The sequence below is a fragment of the Ovis canadensis genome, chromosome 2 (assembly GCF_042477335.2).
Source record: "Ovis canadensis isolate MfBH-ARS-UI-01 breed Bighorn chromosome 2, ARS-UI_OviCan_v2, whole genome shotgun sequence".
Lineage (NCBI taxonomy): Eukaryota > Metazoa > Chordata > Mammalia > Artiodactyla > Bovidae > Ovis > Ovis canadensis.
Genome location: NC_091246.1, coordinates 12,925,661 through 12,944,996, shown reverse-complemented (window position 1 = coordinate 12,944,996; position 19,336 = coordinate 12,925,661). Strand labels below are relative to the sequence as shown.

The following is a 19,336-nucleotide window of genomic DNA, read 5'->3' as shown; positions in this document are numbered from 1 at the left end:
CAGAAAAACCTGTGGCCCAAGCCGAACCTTACCAGGCAGAAGCCAAGTAGACAGCCTAATTTCCACTCCTGCAAAGATCTAGAAAGGCGCCCCCACATGTCTGCCAGGGTTGGTATGAGAGAAGGCCAAGCAGAGAGATGGGTCTTTCATATTAATGGAGACCAAAGAGGTAAGGATGGGTGTCTCACTTCCGTACTCATCCAGAAGTAACAAAGAGTCCTTCCCTGCACCACTGGAGTGGGTCTCAGAGTAGGCTCAGTGGTATATGAGAACTTGTATTACACCCAAGCAGTGAAGAGGTTCCCTCCTCGCAGTGTCAATGGACCACATGGAGAGCAATCAGCAGGCATCTAGACCCAGGACTTCCATCCAGATCCAGCAGTAATGAGGATCCCCTCACACACGTACATGTCAGTGTCAGTCAACAGGGCAAATGAGGAACCTGGGTTTCTGTATTCACCTGGTGGTGTTCCTCCGTCTTCCCCCACTGGAGGAAAGTTTATATAACACTCACAAAATGACAAAATCAAAGACTTGGAGAACAGACTAGTGGTTTCAAGAGGTTAAAGTAGGGCAGTTAGTGTTTGTGGTTCTAAAAGGACATGTTATGGATTCTCATGGTGGTGATGCTGTTCTATAGCTTGACTGTATTAATGTCAATATCCTGGTTGTGATATTAAACTATAGCTTTGCAAGATGATACCATTGGGAAAAATTAGGAAAATGGTAATAGGGGATTTCTCTGTATTAGTTCTTAAAGCTGCACGTGGCAATAATATTTCAAAACGTGTAATAAAAATTTAAAAAGTGAAAGGCAGAGAAGCAAAAATTTCAGGGTGCATCCAGAAATACCCAAGACACAGAAACTTTACCTCAGAGCCTGCAGTATCTGGGTCACTAAAGAGGTATGACTGGTTGCAGGCTAGGGATATTGCTTTATACATGGAACAGAATATGACAAAGAGTATGTATGCATATTGGAATGACTGGAGAGGACTATTCCTCCTACAGAAATTTACAGTTTGAACTCTTATGCATCTATCAGTTTCTATAAAATTTTACAGTTGCCCATGAAGGTCACATATTTCTCTCTGAAATTATTCTTAGGAAACACTTTTTTTTTTCTTATTACTATAAATTGGATTTCACGACATTTTTCAAATTTAATGTTTCATTGATACGAGGTCTTTATCTTGCCACATTACAAGTTTATTCTATTAATTCTAGTGGTTTTCCATGGATTTTTTTCGATTTCCTAAGTTAGCAATAACATCATATGCAAATAGTAAAACAGCTATTTTTTATTTTAAATATTGATGGTGAAAAGGAGTAACATGCCTTATTAACCTTTATGGTTATGCCTTTACCTATTTCACGTTTCACATCTAATATGTATTTGATTACTTTTTCTCATAACTTATTCTATAGTTCATAATTTATTTGCCTACAACTGCTTCCATATTTTGACAAAATCTATAAATGTCAAGGTTTTATGAAAAATTTCCCAAACGTGAACATATGCTTGCTTGGTGGCTCAGCTGGTAAAGAACCTGCCTGCAATGCAGGAGACCTGAGTTTGATCCTTGGATTGGGAAGGTCCCCTAGAGAAGGAAATGGCAAGCCACTCCAGTATCCTTGCCTGGGAAATCCCACGGACACAGAAGCCTTGAGGGCTACAGTCCACAGGGTCACAAAAAGTCACATACAACTTAGGGATTCAACTACCAACAACATATGTTACATACAGCAATAATGGTTTGCTTTGTATTTGTCAACTACTGCTTAAATGGTAAAACCCCACAATATCCTGGAATGTTCTCTTGACTGTGCTATGAATTAAAATACTACCCAAACTATCAATCATCAATATAAAACATCAATACATGCAAATAGCTTTACACATACAAACAGACATACATACATAATACCATGGTTTTAGAACTATATTTGTAAAATAATCGCAGTGTAACTAGATAACATGAAAGGCATAAATGTGTGATTAGCCACTTCCTACTGTTGCACTTGAGCTTCCAGATGGCTGACTTTGATTCTTAGCCAGTGCTTCTAAGGGTCAGTAGACTTGTTCACCTTCATTTCTCTAAAAAAGGAATGGAAAATTCCCAGGAAGTTGGGAACCAAGCAGAGTTTCCATATGCTGTGTTCTAGTATCTAAACATGCAATTTACTTTATTTACTCATTCATTCATTCACTCAAAATTTATTAATGCTGACTCCAAGTTCATAGCCATGTAGCAGAGGTGATAAAGTGGGGGACAGAGACAGAGACATAGACATAATCCTCCCCTAAAGGGATTCAGAGAATATCAAAGGAAAAAAAACCTTACCAAAAATGGTGATACTGTGCTGTGTGGTAAGTGTTAACCAAAAAAAAAAAGATATTTATGAGAACCAAAAGAATCTAGATCAAAGTGTGCCAGGACAACAAGGAATGAAAGGGAAAGTTCCATAAGAAACGTGAGTTTGTTATGAATCCTGATGGACTGGTAAAACTGAACAGATAGACAAGACATGGACTAGTCTAAGCAAAGGAGGATAAATTTGGAGCCATGAAAGGGCTTTAAGCCTAGGAAAGCTGGAACATAAGATACTGTAATGTTCATACCCAAGAGATTATTTAAGCCTGGTAGAATTGCATGACTTCCATCTTTTTATCAAACTTTCAAAAGAGATACAATAATGTTTTCTCAGTCTTTCATGAAACCATTAATTCACTTTGTCAATACAGAGCAGGTGTTGCAACCTCAGTAGAGGGTGACATTTGCAACTTGTCACAGCTGTTTGGTGTACTATAGGCTATTTAGCAGCGTCCCTGGCTGCTAGTCACTAGGCAACAGTAGTTCCTTCCAACTGTGACAATCAACAATGTCTTCAGACAAAGCCAACTGTCCCCAAACAGCAAAACCTCTCTCTGTTCAGAACCACCACTGGTAAAACATCATGATTTAAATTAATCAAGGACTTACTATATGCCAAGCAGTGTTAAATGCTTTTTACACATACTATCTCATTGAACAATCCTACTTTATTAACCCCACTTCATAGACTAAGAAACTAAGGTTCACAGAGGTCAAAAAACTTGCCCAGAAAAACTCAGCAAGGAAGTGACAGAACTAGGATTCATCACTAGCATTCATGCCACTAACTGCAATCGTAACAATTTATAGATTTATGGATTTACAAGGTTGTATAAGGGTTTCTCAAGTGGCACTAGTGGTAAAGAACCTGCATGCCAATGCAGGAGACATAAGAGACACAGGTTCAATCCCTGCATCAGGAAGATGCCCTGGAGGCGGGCATGACAACCCACTCCAGTATTCTTGCCTGGAGAATCTCATGGACAAAGGAGACTGGCAGGCTACAGTCCAGAGGGTCTCAAAGAGTCGGACGTGACTGAAGTGACCTAGCACACATGCACACATAAGGACTCAATCACATATCTCAGTACTGCCAGTGTATAGCAAGCTCACTGGGTCCATTATTTCTCTGAGCCTGACTTTTGTCTAGCTTCAGTTCAGTCACTCAGTCGTGTCTGACTCTTTGCGACCCCATGGACTGCAGCACGCCAGGCCTGCCTGCTCATCACCAACTCCCGGAGTTTACTTAAATGCATGTCCATTGAGTCAGTGATGCCATCCAACTATCTCATCCTCTGTTTTCCCCTTCTCCTCCCACCTTCAATCTTTCCCAGCATCAGGGTCTTTTCCAATGAGTCAGTTCTTCGCAGCAGGTGGCCAAAGTACTGGAGTTTCAGCTTCAGCATCAGTCCTTTTGTCTAGATTGGGCTATCATTTTCAAATTGCTAACTCTGGCTACCCTCCAAGTATGGCTCATCATCTCATATTCAGTGAGCACCAACTCCATGCAGAGCCCAGGGAACCAAACATGGGAGATGCTAAGCTACAACTGAGAAGCAACCGTTTATTTTAAATGTAGCCTGGAAAGAGCAGCAAAATATTTCTGAATTATTTCTTTGACAGATAAGGATGGTGCAATGAGTGCTATGGAATGACTGCTGGCAATAAAATGGAGCAGAGAGAGTGCCGGATTCTGGGCTCCCAGAGAGTTGGGTCTGCACACTAACATCTTCAGAAATGAATGACATTAGGAAAATTTAACATTGTTTCACACTGTCTCCTGTTCTGCAAATGAGGAACATAAGCAGGCGAAGACTTTGCAAGAGGCATGTGGGTATGGCATGAATTCTCTTACAGAGACAACTTCTAGGACTTCAGTGTCCCTATGTACTCTTACCTAAACTGATGTGCCAGAGAAAGCATCTACTGCACCTTTTTTATTTGCATCTATTGCACCTTGACACAACTGCCCTTCGTTCACTTTTCAAAAGCAACATGTACTTTTCACCTCTTCTAAATCTTGGTGCATTGCCCCAAGGCAATAAATCCCCAGCACAACTCAAAATCTTGTATCTGGAGACCCTTCAGATTAAGGCACAATAAGCAAGTCCTCTAAGAAACATTTTTTTTACTTCTTCCTTTTTTAAAAAAAAAAATTATCTATTTATTTGGCTGCACTGGGCTTTAGTTGCCACATGAGGATCTTCGATCTTCCTGGAAGCATCTGGAATCTTTAGTTGTAGCATGTAACCTCTGTAGCTGAGGCATGTGGGATCTAGTTCCCTGACCAGTGATCAAACCTGGACCCTCTGCGCTGGGAGCGTGGAGTCACAGCCATTGATCACAAAACAAGTCCTAAAGAAACTTTTCTAGTCTTCCACATATTTCAAAAAAGTATCTTTCAACAAGATTTCCTGACACCAGAAATGGGCATTTGGTTCATTCCTGAGATTTTCGAATTCATGTATGTTGCAGGGTGGGGAGGTGGGAGTAAAATCTCTGTTCATTCGTCATTGTTCCTTTTCAAACCCCTGACTACTGTCAAAGCATATGGCACTTGTTAAGAAAAATCCCACAAGGGCAAAACAAAGGAGAAAATAACCTTAAGAAATACTGAAGGTGGCAGCAGCTTATTTCATCCAGCTGACAAATTCAGGGCAGTGTCTCTGCCAATCACAGAATTCTAAAGTAATATGACTGCCACTGGAATGTTCATTAGCTTACTTAGCCTTTTTTCTCAGAAAAGAAATCTGATTTAGAGGATAGGTTTGACTGTTAGAAATATTTTAACAAATAGATATGGTAGTATTTGTTCAGAAATTAAACAAGCTACATCTATGGCTCCAAGATTTTGATAAGAATGTATTAATGCACATTTTGGGTAAAATCACTTTATCAAAAACTATTCAATGGCAAAAAGTTTATTAAACTTTGTACTATTTTCCTTTTCCCAAAATTGATTAGGTTAAGCAAAATGGTTCCAAATGAAATAGTAACAGACAGTCGTTTAATAAGTCCTGGTAAACTTCCAGTCTTTGGGGGCTTCCCAGAAATTTGAGGAAGTGGATGATTGGAATGATGGGCTAAAAACTCCTTTTGCTGGTGAAAAGTTTTCCAATTCCTTAGTTTCAATAGAATTGACAAAGCACCTAAGGGAACTGTCAGCTGAGAGATCATTTAGAATCACTTTTTGATAATAGATAACTCATTTTATTTTTGGCATGCCACCCAGGAGGAATTCCTAGAACTACGTGACATCAATTTAGCCCAACTCTTTCAAGTCCCATCTACATTTCTGCATGAAGGTTTTCAGCACTAAAAGCTGCAAGAATGAAAAACACTGAAATGAATGCTGTAAGGTCTCTTATTCTAACCGTGAATGACAAATCCATGGATTTGTCCTCCATGAATTAATGAACAAGCCATCTGATTAACAGATGAATCTCCAACAGTATCTTATTTTTATATGTAATAAGTATCAAAATGTATAATAATGCTTGACACATTATATACAAATAACAATTGAAAAACTAACAATCTGTTAGCAATTTTGGTCACAGAACATGTGAAAATTTCAACTGATATCAACAATTTTTGTAGCAGAGAAGTAGAAGTCTGTGATCAATAAAAGGCTTTAGGACATAAAAATACTTTCATTAGAACAGAATTATGTGGTGGAAGTGGAGTAAGAAGATCTAAGAAAACATGGAAAGTTTCTGCACTAGAAAAAAAAGGTGCTTGCAGACCAACAAATTTTTGGTTACCAAAGAGGGAAGGGTGAGAGAGGGATAAACTGGGGTTTTGATTAACATATACATACTACTATTAATATATATAAAACCAACAACAACCTACTGTATAGCACAGGGAACTATACTCAATATTTTCCTCTTTCTTCAGCTGCATTGTTAGGCATGTGGGTGTTAGTTCCCTGACCAGGGTTCAAACCCTTGCGCCCTGCAGAGGAAGCACAGAGTCTTAACCACTGGACTGCCAGGAAAGGCCCTACACTCACTATTTAGTAATAACTTATAAGGGAAAAAGCAGGTTTCCCATGAAGCTCAGCTGGTAAAGAATCACCTGCAATGCAGGAGACCCTGGTTCGATCCCAGGGTCAGGAAGATCCCCTGGAGAAGGGATAGGCTACACTCCAGTATTCTGGCCTGCAGAATTCCCTGGACTGTATAGTCCATAGGGTTGCAAAGAGTTGGACAGGACTGAGCACCTTTGACTTTCATAAGGGAAAAGAATATGAAAAAGAATACATATATGTATAACTGAATCACTTTGCTGTACACCTAACAACACTTGTAAATCAACTACAATAAAAAAATTTAAGTGTGTGTTCATAGATGGATACTACTAGAAAGAATCAAATTTGCTCTAGTATTTAGACTTTGGTGGGAATGTTTAACAGTAATACAATAGTTTTATTTATTTTATTTTACATTTTTATTGGAGTATAGTTGCACAACGGTTTTTAAACATCAATACAGTGCTATGGAAATGCCATCTTTAAAAACCCTGTTGAAAAGTTTGGATGGCCTCTTAAAAAGCAATGAGAGGCACATGCATTTTCAATCTTTCTTCAGTGCTTATATGAGCAAAAATATTTGAAGATTACTTATTTAGCAGGTGTTAATTGTTTTCCCTCCTTCTCCCCTTCACCGCTATAGGAAAGAGTTACTTATAGTGTGACTAGGGGAAAGAAGAAGGAAACAAGGAATATTCTACAATGAGAAGCAGGAATTGTTCATAATCTTTTTTCTGACAATTTCAGAATATTGGGTATATTTTTATGAATATTTCTAAAGAAAACGACATACTGACTTTGGGAGGTCTCCACTCAAGACAGTGATGGAGGATGATCCCTGGGTCACCTTCTCCCACAACACACACCGAATTTGCAGCTATAATACATATGGGACAACTTCCTCTGAAAAACCCTAAAGGTCGTCTAAGCAACTACAACACATTGAGCAAGGCTTCCCAGGTGGCACAGTGGTAAAGAATCTGCCTGCCAATGAGGGTGTCATCCCTGATTTGTGAAGATTCCCCAGAGAAAGAAGGTCCGCCTGGTCAACGTTATGTGTGGTTTTTCCAATAGCCATGTACGGATGTGAGAGTTTGAATATAAAGAAAGCTGAGTGCAGAAGAATTGATGCTTTTGAACTGTGGTGTTGGAGAAGACTCTTGAGAGTCCCTTGGACTGCAAGGAGATCCAACCAGTCCATCCTAGAGGAGATCAGTCCTGAGTGATAATTGGAAGGACTGATGTTGAAGCTGAAACTCCAATACTTTGGCCACCTGATGCAAAGAGCTGACTCATTTGAAAAAGCTGTGATGCTGGGAAAGATTGAAGGCAGGAGGAGAAGGGGACAACAGAGGATGAGATGGTTGTCCGACTCAACGGACAAGAGTTTGGGTAAACTCCGGGAGTTGGTGATGGACAGGGAAGCCTGGCCTGCTGCAGTCCATGGGGTCACAAAGAGTCGGACACGACTGAACGTGCACACACACACATACTGGGCCAAGGCAACAAAGCCCCCATAGAAGCAGGCAGGAGGAGCTGGGACAAAACCTCATCATAAACCCCATCCCAGCATGGCCACCCACAAATCAGAGAGAACTCAAAGCCTGGAGCTGCTCCCTGGGGAGGGAGGAGTTGAACCCCACAGTAGGCTCCCAACTTGTAACACTTGCCTCTGAGAGACAATAGCCCAAAACATTTAGCTTTGAAATCCAACAGGGCTCAAGTCCAAGAAACCCACGACTGTAAGGAACTGAGAAACGCCTCTTAATGGGGTCTTTCATGACTCACCTGCCCCAGGGCTCAACACAGAGGCAGAGGGTCTGGAGGCATCCAGATTTGATAGGACTAAAGTTCATTTCCACCTCACGTGAAGAGTTGACTCACTGGAAAAGACTGATGCTGGGAGGGATTGGGGGCAGGAGAATAAGGGGACGACAGAGGATGAGATGGCTGGATGGCATCACTGACTCGATGGACGTGAGTCTGAGTGAACTCCGGGAGTTGGTGACGGACAGTGAGGCCTGGCGTGCTGCGATTCATAGGGTCGCAAAGAGTCGGACACGACTGAGCGACTGAACTGAACTGAAAGTTCATTTGCTCATCTTAAAGTGTCTGAGTTTAGACACACACACAGAGGCCTGCAGGCTGGCGGACACCATCTTTTACCCTCTTTCTCTTCCTCACGCTGGCCAGTGGATACCATCTTTTTTCTTATTTCCTTCTTTCTCCCAAAAGGCACCATCTCTATTCTTTTCCTCTGCTATGCTCTAGAGCCACAGCACCTCCAAAAGGGGAGCTTCAAACGTGGCCGGTGCCCCAGTTTTGGGAGCTGCTGAGTAGCCGCTACCCATAGGTTGCTCAGCTCTGGAAGTGAGTGGGACTTATGCTCGTGGGTCCCAAGAGACAAAGAGCAACCAATGGAGAAAAAGTTCTTAAACCACTTCCGCCCCCAAGAGACAGGAAGAGGCAATAGCTCCTGGGAGCACAGACTTTGTTAATTAACTATTCATTCTAGCTGCAGCCCGAAGGGCAGGTTTCTAATTAAATCCACGTGTAAGTGCTATTTACAATCCTTTCCAGAGCTCTCCAAGGGGAGATGCTAACTTCATGCTCTCCTTGAACAAACCAAAATTCCAGGATCTCCCAGAGGGAGGCTTCACACGCGTCTGGTGGCTGGGTTTTGAGGCTGCCTCCCAGGAGATGCTCCGGGATTGCCTGGCTCTGGAGATGGTGGGGGGTGGGGGGGGGGGTGGGGGTTAGCTGCTTTGGAGTCCTCTGGGCCTTATAACAGTGGGAGAGACTGCTCTGGCAGGCTAGCACCCCCAGGGCACTGCACAGACTATATAGCCTGAAGCACTGCACTGACTTTCTATGAAAGAGGCCTATTTGCTTGTTCTGGAGCCTGAGGGGTAGCCTCAGGTTTGCCAAGTACACAGAGGCCTAGAGAGGTGCTCTCAGGGAACCCAGGCAGTTGGATGCCATCTTTACTTGCTCTCTCCCTCTCGCCACACCTTGCTGATACGCCCTGGACAGGAGTTTAGACGCTCCTCTGGAGCCCCAATTTTTGTGACTACCACTCTGGGGACACCTCCAGATGGCCCGGCTCTGGCAGCGAGTGAGTCTTCCGCTAGTAGACTGTATGTATTTGCATACTTTAAAAGCTGCTGCCTGAAGGTATGCATTCCAAACAGCCTGAATCTAGGTGCTGACTGAGATCCTCCCCATTGGAACACCTGCAGGTTTTGGCACACCCTCAACTAATGGGAGCCATTAAAAATAAAAATGCAGCTGCTGCTGCTAAGTCGCTTCAGTCGTGTCCGACTCTGTGCGACCCCATACACAGCAGCCCACCAGGCTCCCCCGTCCCTGGGACTGTCCAGGCAAGAACACTGGAGTGGGTTCCCATTTCCTCCTCCAATGCATGCAAGTGAAAAGTGAAAGTGAAGTCACTCAGTCGTGTCCAACCCTCAGCAACCCCATGGACCACAGCTTTCCAGGCTCCTCCGTTCATGGGATTTTCCAGGCAAGAGTACTGGAGTGGGGTACCATAAAAATAAAAATAGGCTGTCCTATATAGCTCAGGGAACTTGACTCAATAATGCTTTGCTGCTGCTGCTGCTAAGTCACTTCAGTCATGTCTGACTCTGTGTGATCCCACAGACGGCAGCCCACCAAGTTCCTCTGTCCCTGGGATTCTCCAGGCAAGAATACTGGAGTGGGTTGCCATTTCCTTCTCCAATGCATGCATGCATACTAAGGCGCTTCAGCTGTGTCTGACTGTGCGACCCCATGGACAGCAGCCCACTAGGCTCCTCTGTCCATGGGATTCTCTAGGCAAGAACACTGGAGTGGGTTTCCATTTCCTACTCCACAATAATGCTCTATGGTGATCTAAATGGGAAAGAAATCCAAAAAAGAGGGGATGTATGTATAGGTAGAGCTGATTCACTTTACTGCACAGCAGAAACTAACGCAATATTGTAAAGCAATTCTACTCCAGTAAAATTTTTTTTTTTAAATAATAAAGTACAATAAAATAAGCTGCTTGGACAATCACAAAGGTTTAAGAGACAACCGAGAGCTGGGGAGGATTGAAAAATACAGGTCCTCTCCTATATGGGGCCACTTCAAGACTGAGAGAGCTGTCTATTTTATCTAATGCATAGAAAGCAATGTAGGGAGACAAGGAAAATGAAGAAAGAGAGAAATATGTTCTAATCAAAGGAATAAGACAAAACTTCAGGGAAAAAAAAAAACCCACCTTAAATAGAGATAAGTAATTTGCCTGATAAAGAGTTCAAAGTCATGGTCATAAAGATGCTCACCAAACTCTAAGAAAACTGAGCAAACACAGTGAGAACTTCAACAAGAAACAGAAGCTATAGTAAAGTACCAAACAGAAGTCACAGAGCTGAAGAAGACAATAACTGAACTGAAATACAGTATTCTGACTTTGAAGTTGGGTAGTGTTTCACACCTACAGTCTAATGATACATTTCATCCTGTTTTAACAATTATGATAGACTGGAAATCACACCATCAGGACTGAATCCCTACCTCATTCAGTGGCAAACCAAACTAACTAGCCCAGTCTAGGCAGCAGTGACCCATCCTCCTCAAGCTGATGAGAGCCACTGTCAACATGCCAGCAACACTCCCTCATAAAAAAAGTGAATAGGAATACATTGTACAAATTCCTTACACCTTACAAATCCATTATTAGGCACAGCCAGGGAAGTTTTCTGGGAGAAAAAAATAGCTCTGCTCTGCTTAGAGAACAAGATTTCCAAATGTTCTGGTTTCTATTCAAGAATGTCTACAGCTCTCTGTCCTTTCTCTTTCCAAAGAAATGATATAGTAGTTAGACAGGAAAATGAGTGTGTGTGCAGGGTGAGGGTGGGGATTTGTGTGCATACATTTACATGTGTAATAAGATATTTCTATGTAAATATTTCACTGTTTCCATTTCTATTGTGTAGCCTTTTATGAAAAATAATATAACTGGGGCTTTGGCTCATTATCTGGTCCTCAGTGTTGGCCCCCATCCAGGTATAATTTTCAACCTGCTCACCATTCCAAATTCACTGAAATGGAGCTGTTGCCTGCAAAGCAGTGTCCTCAAGATGTCTATTGTATACTCTGTCTTTCGAATCCCTTGAGGGGAAATTCACAACAGCTGCAACTGCTTGGATTTACAACAGGAGTTCATTGGCTATGCACAACTAGCCTTTTAAAATGACTCATCTAGGGAATTAACCATTACCATGCACTGTATTTGATTAATTGTTGACAAAATTTAACCAAATATCAATATTTTGCATTCAAGTAAACTGAATACATTCTTAAAAAGTCTTACCACGTGCCTTTGTGCTAAGGATCCCATGCTGCCCAAGGTAGATGTGGACACCAAGCAATTGCCTCAGATTTAGATAATGAGTTCTTTGTTTGCTCAACATTCTGGTATTAAACTTGGCCTCATACTTATATCTGTTTTCTTGATGGGCACTGAAAGCAGGCAATGGGGATGCACAGTGAACTAGAAAACCACTGCCCATTAAATCACTAGTCTGATGAAGTAGGCACAAGGCAAACAGTTAGTTGTGGTGGGAAAGGGGACTTGAAGAAGCAGGAAAAAAGGTCTGAGGGATGAAATCATGGTATTTGGGGGAAACTATAACTAGTTCCAGCTTTTAGCTCAAAGGGTAAAGAGAGGTCAAATCATACAACCTTTGTGCTCTGTTAAGGAACTTACAGCTTATTCCATGAAGTGAAAGTCGCTCAGTCATCTCAGACTCTTAGCAACCCCATGGACTATAGAGTTCATGGAATTCTCCAGGCTAGAATACTGGAGTGGGTAACCATTCCCTTCTCCAGGGTATCTTCCCAACCCAGGGATCAAACCGAGGTCTCCCACAATGCAGGCGGATTCTTTACCAGCTGAGCCACTAGGGAAGCCCAGCTTATTCCGTAAATGAGTAATAATTAAAAAACTGTATGCAGTGGCCAGATCGGGTTAGTCCTTTCTGTCATTCACTCTCTTCTTTTCCTGCCTTGTATTAGATTGAACTGCATGAACCTGTGACCTCGTGGGTTGAAAGTAAACAAATATTGATGCTCTCATAAGGGTCAAATTAATACTTAACAGCACTTTGCAATTATATTTTTAATTATGTTTATCTGCTAAATGTCTATCTCTGTGGCTAGATGGTAGACTCCAGAGCTGGACAATTTTGGTTCATAAATCAGCTCTTATTAGCTATGTGACTATGGATAAATTACTTAACCTCTCAGACTTCTAGTTTCCTTGTCTCTAAAGTGGAACACTATTCCCGAGAATTATTTTGAACATTAAGGAATCAATATATATCAATGCTTGAAATGGTATTTGAGATATAGTAAAGTGAAAGTCATGGGAAAAGCAAGAGAGTTCCAGAAAAACATCTATTTCTGCTTTATTGACTATGCCAAAGCCTTTGACTGTGTGGATCACAATAAACTGTGGAAAATTCTACAAGAGATGGGAATACCAGACCACCTGACCTGCCTCTTGAGAAATCTGTATGCAGGCCAGGAAGCAACAGTTAGAACTGGACATGGAACAACAGACTGGTTCCAAATAGGAAAAGGAGTATGTCAAGGCTGTATATTGTCACCCTGCTTATTTAACTTCTATGCAGAGTACATCATGAGAAACGCTGGGCTGGAAGAAGCACAAGCTGGAATCAAGATTGCCGGGAGAAATATCAATAACCTTTATGGCAGAAAGTGAAGAGGAACTAAAAAGCCTCTTGATGAAAGTGAAAGAGAGTGAAAAAGTTGGCTTAAAGCTCAACATTCAGAAAACTAAGATCATGGCATCCCGTCCCATCACTTCATGGGAAATAGATGGGGAAACAGTGGAAACAGTGACAGACTTTATGTTTTTGGGCTCCAAAATCACTGCAGATGGTGACTGCAGCCATGAAATTAAAAGACGCTTACTCCTTGGAAGAAAAGTTATGACCAACCTAGATTGCATACTCAAAAGCAGAGACATTACTTTGCTGACTAAGGTCCATCAAGTCAAGGCTATGGTTTTTCCAGTAGTCATGTATGGATGTGAGAGTTGGACTGTGAAGAAAGCTGAGCGCCGAAGAAGTGATGTTTTTGAACTGTGGTGTTGGAGAAGACTCTTGAGAGTCCCTTGGACTGCAAGGAGATCCAAACAGTCCATTCTGAAGGAGATCAGCCCTGGGATTTCTTTGGAAGGAATGATGCTAAAGCTGAAACTGCAATACTTTGGCCACCTCATGCGAAGAGTTTTTTTTTTTAATTTATTTTTTATTTTCTTTTTATCCATAATTGCTTTTTTTTTTTTTTTTGACTCATTGGAAAAGACTTTGATGCTGGGAGGGATTGGGGGCAGGAGGAGAAGGGGACAACAGAGGATGAGATGGCTGGATGGCATCACTGACTTGATGGATGTAAATCTGAGTGAACTCCGGGAGTTGGTGATGGACAGGGAGGCCTGGCGTGCTGCGATTCATGGGGTCACAAAGAGCCGGACATGACTGAGCGACTGAACTGAACTGAAAGTGAAAGTCAGTCATGTCTGACTCTTTGCAACCCCATGGATGTATAGTCCGTGGGATTCTCCAGGCCAGAATACTGGAGTGGTTACCCATTCCCTTCTCCAGGGGATCCTCCCAACTCAGGGATCATACCGAGGTCTCCTGCATTGCAGGCAGATTCATACAGTAAGTGCTACTAAAATATTGATATTAGCTATTATTATCATCATCATCATCAGTTATTACTGCTATCATCAGCATCAGCCTCTTCATCACTTTCAAATGCCTTTGTTCACTGTGAAGAATGAGGAAATCAACCTAGAGCTAGAAATTGGAAGCACCTTCTTTCTGTTAGATTTCATAGGTTTTCAGTCTTCTTCCCTTAGCTTAAGTTCAATTACTAATCCTAGAAGGATATTTCCTCAACCTTTTAAACCTGCTCATGTAGTATTAAAATCCCATACCTGAATTTCTGAATTATACAAAATACCTGCAGTAAATGAAGATGAGTTATGTCAGTTTTTTTAAAAAAGACAAAATATCAACAGCCTTTCATAAAGCACTGACTTACAGCCAAAAAATAAAAACTTCCTTCATGGGATGCACTTTCCTCATCTCCCAAGCAAATGTTGAGAAAGACCCTTATAGCTATCTCTAGTATTCCGCTTTTCTATGAAGTTAACTAACAAATACAGTTTGCCTCAGCATGTAACTTTTCCCCAGTCAAGCCAACAATCTCTACTTCAGTATAAAATGGCACAGTATCCTACTGCCTTTTCTCATGCAGGATTCTTGCTTTTCACTGGATACTCATTAGGTCAATATTCTGTCCACCTATAGCAGCTGCAATGGTTCTTGATGGTACTCACTTGCATGCACGGATTCTCCTTATCCTCCCGACAGCACGATTTCTCAAGTGAACGCCACTAGTCTCACCCAGAAGAGTAGGATTTACAAAAGAGATGCTGTCCTTTATCTTCCAGTACCTCGTTCTTGAGATTAGCATGTTAGCGTTCATTCATTAGTTTTCTCACAATATTATCTCATAACAATAACTACCACTGATTGAGAAATGACATGCCAGATACTGTCCTAGACACTCCAAGTGTATTCTCTCAATTACCCAACTATCTATCTATCTATACATATGTATATACACACCCATATCTACAGATATACTTAAGTAGACATATATATTGAGTTGGCCAAAAAGTTTGTTTGGGTTTTTTATACAATGTTACAGAACAGTCTAAATGAATGTTTTGGCCAACCCACTATGTACATATACATATACGCTATGCTATGCTATGCTAAGTCGCTTCAGTCATGTCCGAGTCTGTGCGACCCCATAGACAGCAGCCCACCAGGCTCCCCCGTCCCTCGGATTCTCCAGGCAAGAACACTGGAGTTGATTGCCATTTCCTTCTCCAATGCATGAAAGTGAAAAGTGAAAGTGAAGTCGCTCAGTTGTATCTGACTCTTAGCGACCCCATGGACTGCAGCCCACCAGGCTCCTCCATCCATGGGATTTTCCAGGCAAGAGTACTGGAGTGGGGTGCCATTCCCTTCTCCACTGGGATCTTCCTGACCCAGGGAGATTTTTTTATCATCTGAGCCACTGGGTGTATGTATATATACACCCAGTGGCTCAGATGACAAAGAATACACACACACACACACACACACACACACATACACACACACACATACACACACATAAAACTATACCATTACGAAGCCCATTTTACAAAAGGAACAGAGAATTAGAAGGAATTAATCATTCAAAGTGACATAGTTTGTGTCAGAGGCTGAAAGTGAGCCAGTCTGTCTGCATTTTTAAACACTTTGAGTACAATTCAGTGCTTATGGTTTCTGAAAAGCAACGAATCCAAGAAGCTTTTCAGGAAAAAAAATGCAAAATAAGCAGTATGATATCTTGGAAATAGGATTTAGAGAAAAATGTCTTGGGTCCCTTCCTGGGTCCTGCTGATTGTGGGTGGGATATGCCCTCTTGAGCAAAATACTCACCTTTCCCTGAGACCTCAATTTCCTCTTGTAGAATGAAGAGTTTAGAGCAGATAATCTCCAAGGTTTCTTTTGGCTTGAAAGATAAATGATTTGCTTTGGAAAGGCATTGTTTCTACGATGAGGATAAGTGCTCAGAATTCCAACTATTCTGAACGAAAGGTAACATTCTCTCCTGAAGCAATAAGGTAACTATCGTCTAGCCATCCTTCAGATCTTGGTTTGCTACTGCTACTGCTAAGTCGCTTCAGTCGTGTCCGACTCTGTGCGACCCCATCAACGGTAGCCCAGCAGGCTCCCCCGTCCCTCGGATTCTCCAGGCAAGAACACTGGAGTGGGTTGCCATTTCCTTCTCCAATGCATGAAAGTGGAAAGTCAAAGTGAAGTCGCTCAGTCGTGTCCGACCCTCAGCGACCCCATGGACTACAGCCTACCAGGCTCCTCTGTCCATGGGGTTTTCCAGGCAGGAGTACTGGAGTGGGGTGCCATTGCCTTCTCCCAGATCTTGGTTTAGAGAGCAGGATATTAGTCTAACCTTCCCTGAGCTCCCTCCTTCATCCTGTATCAACACAGCACAGTCTGCGACACAAATTGCTTTGTGTAGCTAGATTGTAAGTTCCTAGAAGGTAGGTACCATGTCTATCGGTCCACTGAACCCCTGCCTGGTGCCTAGCACAGGGCTTGGCACAGAGAAAGTGCTCAGGAATATCTATCAGCGAACTATATTTTAAAAGGGGCTCACGGCTTCCAGGTTTTCAGTACTGGATGATGTAGAGCTAATATTTCTTTCTGCCTTTCCAAGCGGTAAGAGTCTAGTAATGAGTCCTTCAGGTCACAGGAAGGTTATAATTTATTTTCTTAGCTCGTAGCATACAGAAGCCAGTGATGAGCAGAGCCTACCACAAGTGTGCAAAGCACAACTCAGAGTTCTGATACCACTTACTCCCATCCCTAAGAAACAAATATCAAAGATGATAACATCACGTTTTATATCAATGAACTGGATCTAGCTGAAATCTTGCACATAAGCAAGGCTTACTAACTGAAGCAAAGGGATGGATAAATGAATCCTTTTGTGCTTGGTGTTCTTGGCTAGAACCAGCAGCCAAAGTGCTTCTGTCCCCTCTGCTGAGGCTGCACTGATGGGCCCACCCACTGCATACATCTTAAAGGCAGCTGTGCTTTTCAGCCTGGAATGCACAACTGGTGGCAGCCACAGCGACTTGGGTAACTGGGGGCAGAGGGTTTGTGAACTGCCTCCCTGTCTTCATGCAGCCTGTCCCCTGGGATGCAAGATTACAGTGCCCAGGAGCAGTAGGGGCTGGGCACAGCATGGCTGAGGCTGCTGGGCAGCCATTCGGCAGTGGCTTATTGGTAGGGAGCAGCTCAGTCTCAGACCACACGGAAACAGACGTGCTGACTACAGCATGCAGCAAAGAAAATGAGAGCTTCTGACTGTTTGGTGGGCTCGGACGGGTGAAGGGAAGGAGGGGGCGTCAGGGAGGCTGCCAAGCTGCGCTGTTCATGGAAGTGTGGGAAGACTCAAGGGGAGGCGTTTTGCCAACTCAGAGGCAGTTGGGCTGACTCTCTACAACCCCCCTTTTTTCCCTGCTTAAATGAGAAATCCTGCTGGGTGGAATGGGAACGGGGCCAAGAAAGGAGTGATTCTGCTGGGCAAGCGTGGATGCTCGCACCCAGGAAGGGTGTCTGCCAGATGGGATCAGGACCAGTGGGAGGGGGTAGGGGAGGAGGAGGAGAAGAAACTGAGGGAAGGGCGATGAGGAGCAATGAGAATGAAAGTCAGTATCAGAGACTGGGACCAGCAGATGCCACCACTTATATACAGAAAGGGTCAACAAGGTTCTACTGCACAGCACAGGAAGCTATACTCAATGTCCTGCGAGAAACCACAGTGAAAAAGAGGATTAAAAGAGAGGATGCATACATGTATAACTGAATCACTTTGCTGTACAGGAGAAACTAACAACATTGTAAATCAACTACACTTCCATTTTAAAAAAGAAATAACAGCAAGTAGAAAAAGCAAAAAGAAATGTCTCACGAGGAGAAGAAAAGGGAGAAAAACAGAGCAGGTCAAAACTGGGAAGTTCAGCCCTGGAAGAGCCACGTTTCTGTGTTACAGAGCAGACCTACCTACCTTCCAAATGTCAAAATGAAACAGCGTTCACATCAAACAAGCAGTGAAAGACCACACCGGACAGTATAAAGTAAGCCTACTGCCCGGAAATTCTCCTGGTGGGTGTTAATTTCCATGGGAATACATTTTTCCCAAGCAGCAAACCAGGGAAGAGTTGTTTAAAAAGAAACAAAAAAACCCTCTAAAAACCATGCTGCTTTTTAAGTAAAGTAGAACAAATAAAATGCTGTCACAGAAAAACCACACACTACTTCTAAATAGTTGCTCTATCCTAAAATATAATTTAAAACACCAGAATCCTAAGTTGTTTTTCTAACAAAATATTAAAATTACAAAGATATTGCGGTAAGGAAACCTAGAGGTAAAATTACAGATGTCAAAGAAGTGAATTCCATTTTGAAGTGATGTCACTTTTTTTTTAGAGCTTTTTGATGTTCCTTTGTGGAGACTTAGGAGGAGCTAAAAGACCATAAAGTGAATGTTACATTTTTTGGTGACAATCCCGCAAGTTCCAGGTACCCTGAGGACCAGAATCCCAATTGTTCCAGTCTCTCACAGAGGCTGAAGCATATTTTGATGATTTGGCTATTGACTGATTACAAATAAAAAGCCCCAAACCTTCCTCGTTTCCAGATTTTGATCTAGACTTCAAGAGGTCCTTGAAGCCTTCTACTTCCTCTTGGAACTCTATGCCCAACACGTGAAGACTGGGCTGGCCTCATGGAGTCTCAGAAGCCACATGAACAACACCCTAGAGGTCCTGGGCAAGCCATTTTAGACTAGCCTCCAGCTAGTTGATGCCCAAACAGGTGAGAGAACTCAGGTAAGATCAGCAGGGCCACCAACCTTACTCTCAGTCAACAACAAATTGAGGACCAAAAGTGCTGCCCAATTGATTCACTGATTCATGAGCAATATCAATATTCTTGGGACTTCCCAGGTGGTCCAGGGCTTAAGACTTTGCTTTCCAATGCAGGGGGTGCACGTTCCATCCCTCGTCGGGGAACTAAGATCCCACGTGCCTCATGGCCAAAAAAAAAAAACCAAAATATAAAACGAAGCAATATTGTAAAAAATTCAAGAAAGACTTTAAAAATGGTCCACATTAAAAAAAAAAAGTCTAAAACCAATACTAAATTCTTAGTGGTTAAGCCATTGAGCATGGGGCTTCTTTCCTACAGAGCTGCAAGGCAAC

General features: G+C 42.4%; 1 protein-coding gene across 3 annotated transcripts in view; it reads right to left on the bottom strand.

The window, feature by feature from the left end:
• The window catches only part of SVEP1 (sushi, von Willebrand factor type A, EGF and pentraxin domain containing 1), a 200,698-nt gene that overhangs the window by 141,249 nt on the left and 40,113 nt on the right, over positions 1-19,336 (bottom strand). The gene's annotated exons all lie outside the window — the stretch shown is intronic.